The sequence below is a fragment of the Acomys minous genome (assembly GCF_964271855.1).
Source record: "Acomys minous genome assembly, chromosome: 15".
In the NCBI taxonomy this organism is placed as follows: Eukaryota; Metazoa; Chordata; class Mammalia; order Rodentia; family Muridae; genus Acomys; species Acomys minous.
This window is the reverse complement of record NC_140497.1, coordinates 2987506-2996254: the sequence shown is the minus strand read 5'-3', so window position 1 is coordinate 2996254 and position 8749 is coordinate 2987506. Positions and strand designations below refer to the sequence as shown.

The window sequence follows — 8749 nt, the reverse complement described above, 5'->3', positions numbered from 1 at the left end:
GTATGTGTGTGATGTGTGTGTGTTTTGTGTGTGTGTGTACTAATTTACTTTTAAAGTGAATTTAAGTTTAATTTAAATTTCTGATTTTTCAGAGAGTTCCCAGAAGTGTCCTGGCCAGCATTTTTCACTTGTACCTTTCTGTTTTGTCTCAGTCTATACAGGTAGTTAAGGAAGCCCAGGACAGTAAAAATCAGTCTCTCTTGTCTGCAGTGAGTGTTAAAGCTAAGCCATTGGGTTACAGTTGGTCAGCTCACGCTGTGTCTAGACTTCAGGGCTCCAGTTTTGGGTTTTGGTACTTTATCAATTAGACTCCCCTGCTTCCCATGAGGGGTGTTATCAAAGGTATGTATACGTCTCCCTAACTGCCCAACTCCAGATCAGAGAGACATTTCATTTGGGTCTGATAAAGGCTTATCAGGAAGAGAGAAACAAAGCAACAGGAAACTTGAATGATATGATTAGCTGCTCCTCGAAGGCACTTCCTGCAGACCAGCCACCCTCGCCACACAGGTTTAGATGAGAGATGCCTGCCCTTGATCATGGGGGTGATGTCTGCCGTGCTGTCAGGAGGACTCTCCAGGCTCTGGGTGGCCAGGGCCCACTGGTCTGGCCAGGTAATGGGCTGTGAGCTCACCAAGGGAAAAAGCAGACTCCACTTTCAGCCCCCAGGGACTTGTCAGGAATTTCTGAGCTAGAAACAGTTGATCTATCAGGGAGAGCAAGAAGCCTGGTTTTACCAAGGGCGGGCCTCACCAGATAATGGCATTGTAAGGAGACCTGCAGCTCTTTGTTCAGGTGAAGGAAAAACTTGCAAGGGAAGGAAGCAAGGAAGCAAGGAAGGAAGGAGGAAGAAGAGTGAAAGGACAGAGAAAATGAAACTTGAAGGCTGAGTTAGGACTCTCCCTTTCTCTCTTCCATTTCTCGGCACTGGGGATAAGTCAGGCCTTGGCCATGCCAGGGAGGGATGCTGCCACTGGTCCACCTAGCCAGCCTGGGAGTCTGGGGAGGAAGTGAAAAGACACAGCCTTCACGGGCGAGGGAGCCTGGATACATGGTCACAGGATGACATCCGCAGTTGGGATGACCAGAGTGGGGAAAACTTCCTTCCAGCTTTGGAAGGACCTGTTGTTTTCAAGACTGGGAAGTCACCAGCCTGGTGGGACTGGAGATAGGAGGAGACAAGAGGGCAGTGACTCTGTGGCGCTAAGGTTGGGGAGGCTGGCTGGAAGGTCTCCTCTTTTGACACTGTCTGGTAGGTGAGCCTAGTCTCCTGGATGCTCTCATAATTCTGCAGAAAAAAACCCATGATTGTTTTTCTGGAAAGGATATTCTGAAGGCTGTCGGGGACAAAGTTGTACCACGGTCACAAAGGCTGAGCCCATGCCCCAGGAGCATCATGGGGCCAGGGCCTCTGCTTTCTTGTAGTTTTGTTTCAGGGAGGCAAATGCCCCTGCTTTGATCAAGTGTCAAGCGTATGTGACAAATTCCTCCGTGAAGGACCCCCCTGCTACACAGGCTGCCTGCAGGGGAGGTGGGGAGTGGAGGGAAGCAAGAGTCATTTGTGGTACAACCCATGAACTCAGGGCTGCCACAAGCTCCCTGGGCACAAAGGAAAGCCGGTGCAGGCTGCGTCTCTTTTGATATAGATTTTGCCACCATTGTTCCAGGTGTCTAGGGAGAGAGCTTATTTCCATATGTATGGAGAAACGGAGTGCTTTCTCCTGCCGCCGAAAGTGTCACCGAATGTATTTTTAGCTGTACATAAAGCAGCCGTGGGGTGAGGCATCTTAAGGCAGGTTGCAAGGTTCGAACATCCTTTGTCACTGGAGGAATGTTAATGAGATGATTCTTCACCCCACTTATTTTAATTGCCAAACAACACTTAATCCCCCACCCCACCACCACCCCCACTCAAATTGCTTTTGTGTTATCGCTGGGTTTGCTCTTGCAGGAGGAGGAGGTGGTTATCTGAGGAAGACCTCAGCCTCTGGCGCGGAAGGTTCTAGGCTCGGCTCTCTCCCTGTGTGGTGTCAGTGTCTGCTCCGCTTCTGACAGATAGCTTGGAGGATGCTGAGGGGAGGAGATGCCTGTGGTTGTCAGAGAAACACGGGGATAGATATATTATTAGATCTTTCATAATTAGGCGTTGCTGATGTGTGCCAAAGATTCAGAGCTTAATCAAAAAAAAAAAAAAAAAAAAAAAACCACGTTATCACCCAGGCTGCCGTTGGGGGTGGGGGTGGGGAATCTGGAAAGCCAAAGGCTGTTTCTCCTGGCTCTGTAAGGTAACAAACGCAAGACAAAGGCCGAGGTCCCCTGCCTGAGGTTCTGAGCAGGCTCAAGCTTTGGTTAATCACGTGACTTATGTAGCCGCGGCAGTGGGTTTAGAAAACCCGAAGCCCCTCCCCACTCCTGATTTCTGAATCACTTCACCGGCCAGGTGCTGACTAAGGCTGTGGGCTGTGGGCTGTGGGAAGCTGATTGAATGTGTCTGTCAAGCGTTTCCAGGTAAAACTTGGCTCCCCCGGGAGCCTACGGGGTCCCTCCCTGGGTCACAGCAGGCCCGCCTGGCTGCGAATTTCAAAGAGCTGTATCTCAACCTTTAGATAAACCTGGCTGATGTCCCCTGGCAGCAAAGCTAGGGGAGGACCTCAGGGACAGCCAGCCTGCAGCGCCCAGGGCTGTTTGGACAAACCGTGCTATGTTTTTTCTGCCCATATCTGGCCGTGCAGGTGAATCCTGGTCCCGCTGGTATCTTGGCTGGCCGCTCTCTCTCAGGCTCTGCAGGGAGCTGGGGGTGCATCCCTGCAAATGCTCCAGTAAAGCTGTGCAAACAAACCGGGCCGATTAGTTGGACAGGCTCACTGGCTCGCCAGTGTGAGCTGGCCTGGCAGCCCTACCGCGCTCAACCCTTTCCAGCCTGTGGTCCTACCAAGAGCGCTCGTCAATGGACACCAGGCCTCCCCCTCTGGGTGCTTGGCTGGATGCTGGGAGCCTGGGTAGGACACCTGGTTCTCTCCTTGGACTCTCCTCACACAATCATATCACACGGTCTTCTTTTAAAAGCATTCCGCCTCGCCCCGCCCCCCCCCCCCATATATGAAAAAAGTCACTCATGTTCAATATAGACCGGAGAACGAGCATTTGGGTCAAACCCAGGCACGGCACAAGGGACGTACGTTTGTGCCTCAGTTATTTCACGCACATCCGAGTTGCACAAGACCCGTGTCTTCGCTGTACATGCCGTGTCAGAAAGGAGCTGGCAATTTCTGTTTTAAAGGTTCAATTTAACACTTATAAATAACCTGATGTTCTGAGCCTTTGGGAGAGACTGCTCAAACCGACTTGACTATTTTTTTTCCCCTCTGCCTCTGGTTTGAAGAGTCAGCTTGGTATAAAGAAGCCTCCTCGGGTCCCCTTTGAGGTGAAATCAGAGTGAATCAGAAGGAGTGATTACTCCCTTCTTTAATCAAAGGCTGTGAAGAGGATTTTCTTTTTGGAGAGAAGCGTCAAGCCACGCGCTTTGAAAATTACTTTCATATTTTCTTGAGCAGTTCAGATCAGGGCGAGTCTTAAGAGTTGTCATTTGCTCTTGGATATCAGACTGTTAGCATCAGCCTTTTGTCTGCGTCCTTCCTTCAGAGTGTCAGAAAGGACTGAGCTGGCCCTGGCTTTGTTGTTCGCCACACAAGCTATCAAGTGACTGATGCTCTCTGGAGTCTCACGGAGACGTTGACTCTGCCCCTGTTGCTATGAGCCCTGTGTTCTTTTGTGGAACCTAACAATGTAGGTAACGTATCTAGAGTATGACCCTGACAAAAGGAACTTGGTCGTAAGCAGCAATCATAAAATCACTGTGTACACATCACCGGCCTGTGGTCCATGCTCATCTTAGGGTTTCAAGTATGTTTGTGTAAGTGATGTGGGCTGATTAACTCGAGGTGACATCAGAGCGCCAGTAGAAAAAGGTCACCCACATCCACACAGCGAGTGCACATGGAAACATTCTCAGGGACTTGGGGAAGCCACACTTTTTTTAGGGAATTAAAAAAAAAATAAGGATAATCAATTAGAAATTACTCAGCTGACAAGCCGTGTTATGGGTCAAAATCATCCCTGTTATTAAAATAGTTGATACATTTAAAAAGAAAAGATAGGCACCATCATATTTTAACATTTTATATTAATAAATAGCTTTAACAATTAATGTTTCCTGTTTGTTTCCAAGAATTTGGTTGTTTGAATTCTTCTTGGGTGCTTGGAATGTTAATTTGGAGAAAGAAGTAAGCAATATGTGGGTTTTTTTTCTTGTTTGTTTTGTTTTGTTGTCGTTTTATGTTTTCTTTTTCTCTTTTATTTTTTTGTTTTTCAAGACAAGGTTTCTCTGTATAGCTCTGGCTGTCCTGGACTTGGTTTGTAGACCAGGCTGACCTCGAACTCAGAGATGCACCGGCCTCTGCCTCCCCAAGTGCTGGGATTAAAGGCTGTGCCACCATGTTTTGAGTTTTTGAGACAGGATCTTGCACAGGCTGGCCTGAAAAGCACTACAAAGTAGCTCAGGCTGGCTTCAAGTTGTGGCAGTCCTCCTGTCTCCACCTCCACAGTGTTGCAATGGCAGCCAAGAGCTACAGTGCCTGGCTAGGAAATACGGTTTTGTCAGAACTAAACGTGTGCTCGTTTTTTAACCTGAGACATTTAAAAATTAGTTGAAGCCAGAAACAATTAATGGTCCAGATTTCTCTCACTTTTTTTTGGCTTTTATCTTACTTGTTTTTTTCCCATTTTAATTAGAAAATAATACAATGACACAATTAATTTTACCTGGCAGGCTCTCTTCCACAGAAACATGGGCATGTGTGAAAAATGGTGCTGGCTTTTTTTTTTTTCTTTCTCTTTCTAGAATAAAAAAATTTAAACCTAAAAGTCTGTTACCACTTGAGCCTTTATAAATCCTTAGACAATATTTGAAATTCAGGCCATGATTTTCACGTCTTAGGAAACCATATGGAGGTTAAAATGTGATTCTTTGTTTTGTATTATGTATTATTCCACATATTTGTTGGCCAGCACTTCTATTTAGCCATTTTAAAATACAAAACTCACACTTTCCATTTAATCACATTTCCTCAGAAATTGTGTCCATGATTGCAGATAACATTTTAGCATTACCACATTTTATTGATTTATATTTGATGTTAAAGTTGAAAAGATGAAGATAGCATTTTTAAATTATGTAAATAAGAAAAAAATCTGCATTAGGCTCAAATTTTAATTGTTATCATACTGTCTCAATGAAACCCACTTTTATCACTTTTTTTTTCTTCTAAACATGTGCTATTTCTTACAGTTTCCCCTGGGGAGACCGGACCAAATGTTGTTTGACCACAGATGTGCAAAACCATCTTTACTCCACCCTCTGCACATCATGTGCTCTGCGTGTGCCCCATGAATCAAGTGTTGATTCTATTGAGTTGATGGTCTATAGGTACCAAGCAGTCCTGGAACATTAGAACACACACCATACATGCTAGCAACAGTAAATCCACATGCTCGGAACAGCTAATAACTTTCCCGCTGTGGATAACATCAGTTCTCCTGCATCTGATAGAGCCCCAAAATACCTATTAAATCTGGCCCAAGGAGCCCTGAGGAACAACACGCCATCGACACGGGAGCTCAGAAAACATCAGTCTTAGCATTGTTTCACCTCCCAACCCATAAGGCATACGCGCCTTTTAGTGAAAACTCTACCTTCTAAAATGTGGGCAAGAGGGTGGTGGTTGGGAACTCTGACTTAAACCCCCATCACCCCCAAATAAATAATGCCTAGAAATGGCCTATCCCAAGCCAGCGATGACAGCTTTCAAAGAGTTGAATTCGGATCTGAGTGTCTCTGACGCTAGTCTTTTAACTGCTTTTCTTTTTATTATTTCCTATAAATATAGAGTTTAGGTAAAATTCAAACAAACAAACGAAATGAAGTAAAAAGCCAAAGACACAGAACAGTCCCCTCCTCTTGGCAGTCCTTTCAGCCATGGCCAGTACCTGACCAGGAGTCCGAGGGCCTGGTCTTGGACAACAGGGCGCTTTCCTCAGCCTTATCCCTCCTGGCGTGCAACGTTCCAGGCGGAGCAGGCCTGGCTCTCTGTCTCAAAGCAAAGCAGCTTTGATGGGAGCAGCTAACGTTTTTATTTCCATAGGCCTCTCATCATTACCTGTTGTTTTTGGCAAAACTGACATGGTATTTGCACACACTATGTGTTCAGACTCTTCCCATGGCACTTAGCTCCTGATTTAAAAATACATAGCATGTACATATACTAATTTTACAAGTAATTTTTTTTAAAGTTAGGGTCTGATTAAAAAAAAATCTGTGGGTATTGTATTGAAGTAGAATTACTGTATGGAAAAACAAAATGAAGCCCCCCCCCCCCTTAACTCAAACAAGGCAGGCCAGCGAGCTGACCTAGCAGGTAAAGGCATTTGTTATGTTAGCCTGGCCACATCAGTGTGATTTCTAGAAGCTACTCCACAAAGTTGTCCTCTTGACTCTCCCATGCGCACTGCCACCTCATGCAAACATACACACAATAATAATAAATAATCAAGAAAACAAAAATAACGCCACTGCCATTTGCTGCCTTTTCTCTGATCACAGAGTTCCTTGAGAGCAAGCTACCAGCGAGTTCCACTCTCTTTGTGCAGCATGAGTAAGGCTTAGAGGATAGGGTCAGAGTCACTGTTTCACTAGCAGTAATGGCATGCTAATGATGTTGAAGCAGCTTGGACCTCCGAGTGACAAAGCCTTTTGCACTCTGTGGTGATGCTCTCCGTGAATTCAATTAAAAAGGCAACCATGAGCTGCTGGCAATGGCTGTTGCTCTCCTAGAGTTTCATTTAGCGTGCTTCCTTCTCTCAGCCACCGGGCCAGTCTTAGGTAAATTGTGCAGACATTCTTGTTGGGTTTGGCTTATTTAATTTTTATAAAAGTGGGGTTTGTAAATATCACAGCAAAGCCCTTCTCTCAGTTTTGACGACTAAATACACGTTATAAGCTGTATCTGAAGGTTGACGTCCATTGAGATATCCAGCCAATCAAATTATTTTATTTTACTTTAATATTTTATTTTAAGACAGACACCCATGTATCCCAAGCCGTCCTCAAACTTGCTAACTTGGGGCTTCTGTGCATGTGTGGGCTGTGGGGGGACAGAGGTGTATAGTCTATATGTGTGCATGTGGCATTACATGTGTGTGTATGTGGCATTACATGTGTGTGCAAGTGGTGTTTTGTGTTGTGTGTATGTGCACATGTGTGCATATGGGTATACATGTATATTTGTACATGTGTGTGTATATGAGTACGGCCTATGTGCACATGTGTGTCTGCATTTGTAGATATACATGCCTGCGACCTTTCCATCAACCCTAGAGCTTGCTGATTTGGTCAGGTAGGCTGGTGTCAGGTGTCTTAGTGCCTTCTTTAAAGCATGCACTGCTGTGCCGAGGTTTTCCGTAGACGGGAGGGATCCAAACTCGGTCCTGTCTGTGTTGCAGGCAAGCATGCTACTGAGTAAGCTAGCTCCCCCAACCCTCCCCACTTCTCCCCCCACCCCCAATCACAAGCTTCTGGCCTTCCTGCCTCCACCTCACAGGCCCCAGGACTACAGCCTTGCACTTCCTGACTCACGTGGTACTGAGGTTTAACCTGGGGACTCGCTCTACCACAATCCTAGCCCACATTTCCTGTTAGTGCTTGGTGAGTTTTTAGATTATTTCAATATGTTGATGAGGGCTAGAAAGATGGCTCGGCTGTTAGGGCGCGGCGTATAGTTGTAGAGGGCTGGGCTTCACTTTGCTTCTTAGAACCCACATAAAAAGGGGCAGAGCTGCCTGGCACTCCAGCGTGGCACTGGACACCTCTGGCTTCCGTGCACTCGCAGGCACATACCCCTCCACAGGCAAATATGCATTCACGTAACTTGAAATTAGTTTTTTAAAGTTCACCTCCAGAGCAAATGCTCCCTCATCCTGTGATGCCTGAATTGTTGGTTAGTATTCTATCAACATCACAGAGAAAGTTCCATTTCTGGGGGAAAGTCTTCAGGATTCAACCTTCCCCCAAAAGGATAATCCCAGATTCCACGACAGAGCCGGCCATAGTAGCTGCTTCAAGACTGGAGTTGAAACTTTGGTCCATATCCTTGTGAAATGAAAGAAACGCTGAGGTCACCACCAGCTTCCCAGGAAATGGCTCTGTTGCTAACTAGGTGGTAGTTCTCATCGGTTGCTTAACCTGCAAGATTAGATCTTCCTTCAACCAGGCGGGGAGGCCTGGCGGGCACACAGTGGAAGGGGAAGCAGGCTATCCGGATGAGACCTGATAGGCTGCAATCACAGGGTGGGGGAGGGGGGTTACCTTCTCTCAGAGGTCTAGGGGAGGGGAATAGGGTGGAAGAGGGAGAGAGGATGGGAGCAGGAAGTTACAAGTGAAGGGATAACAATCGGGCATGTAATCTGAATAAATTATAAAAAAGGAAAAACAAACAAACAAACAAACAAACAGATGAGTTTTCCTGCCTCTGAAAACAATCAGTGTGGAGTTAAGGAGCACTGTGTAGGGAAGGGTGTTGTGCTGGCGTTTGGCGGGTCTCCCACCCTCCCATCCTCCCACCCCCAGCCCCATTCAGATATTTTAAGTCTCCCAGTTTCAGAATCATCAGCACTGGAAGGCTGCGGGGAGAGTCCT

General features: G+C 46.3%; 2 long non-coding RNA genes across 2 annotated transcripts in view; one reads left to right on the top strand and one right to left on the bottom strand.

Annotated features, from left to right (window-relative positions):
- Positions 1 to 1916: 1916 nt before the first annotated feature.
- On the bottom strand, positions 1917 to 3725 carry LOC311584359. The gene is made up of 3 exons (XR_014774831.1): positions 2933 to 3725; positions 2696 to 2825; positions 1917 to 2087 (listed from the first exon to the last, which is right to left on the bottom strand). It is a non-coding gene; the product is annotated as an uncharacterized lncRNA (long non-coding RNA).
- A 100-nt stretch (positions 3726 to 3825) lies between these two features.
- Positions 3826 to 8749, top strand: part of LOC311585353 — a 29041-nt gene continuing 24117 nt past the window's right edge. The window contains exon 1 of the long non-coding RNA XR_014775199.1: positions 3826 to 3903. This is a non-coding gene — a long non-coding RNA (uncharacterized lncRNA). The remainder of the gene's footprint in view (positions 3904 to 8749) is intronic.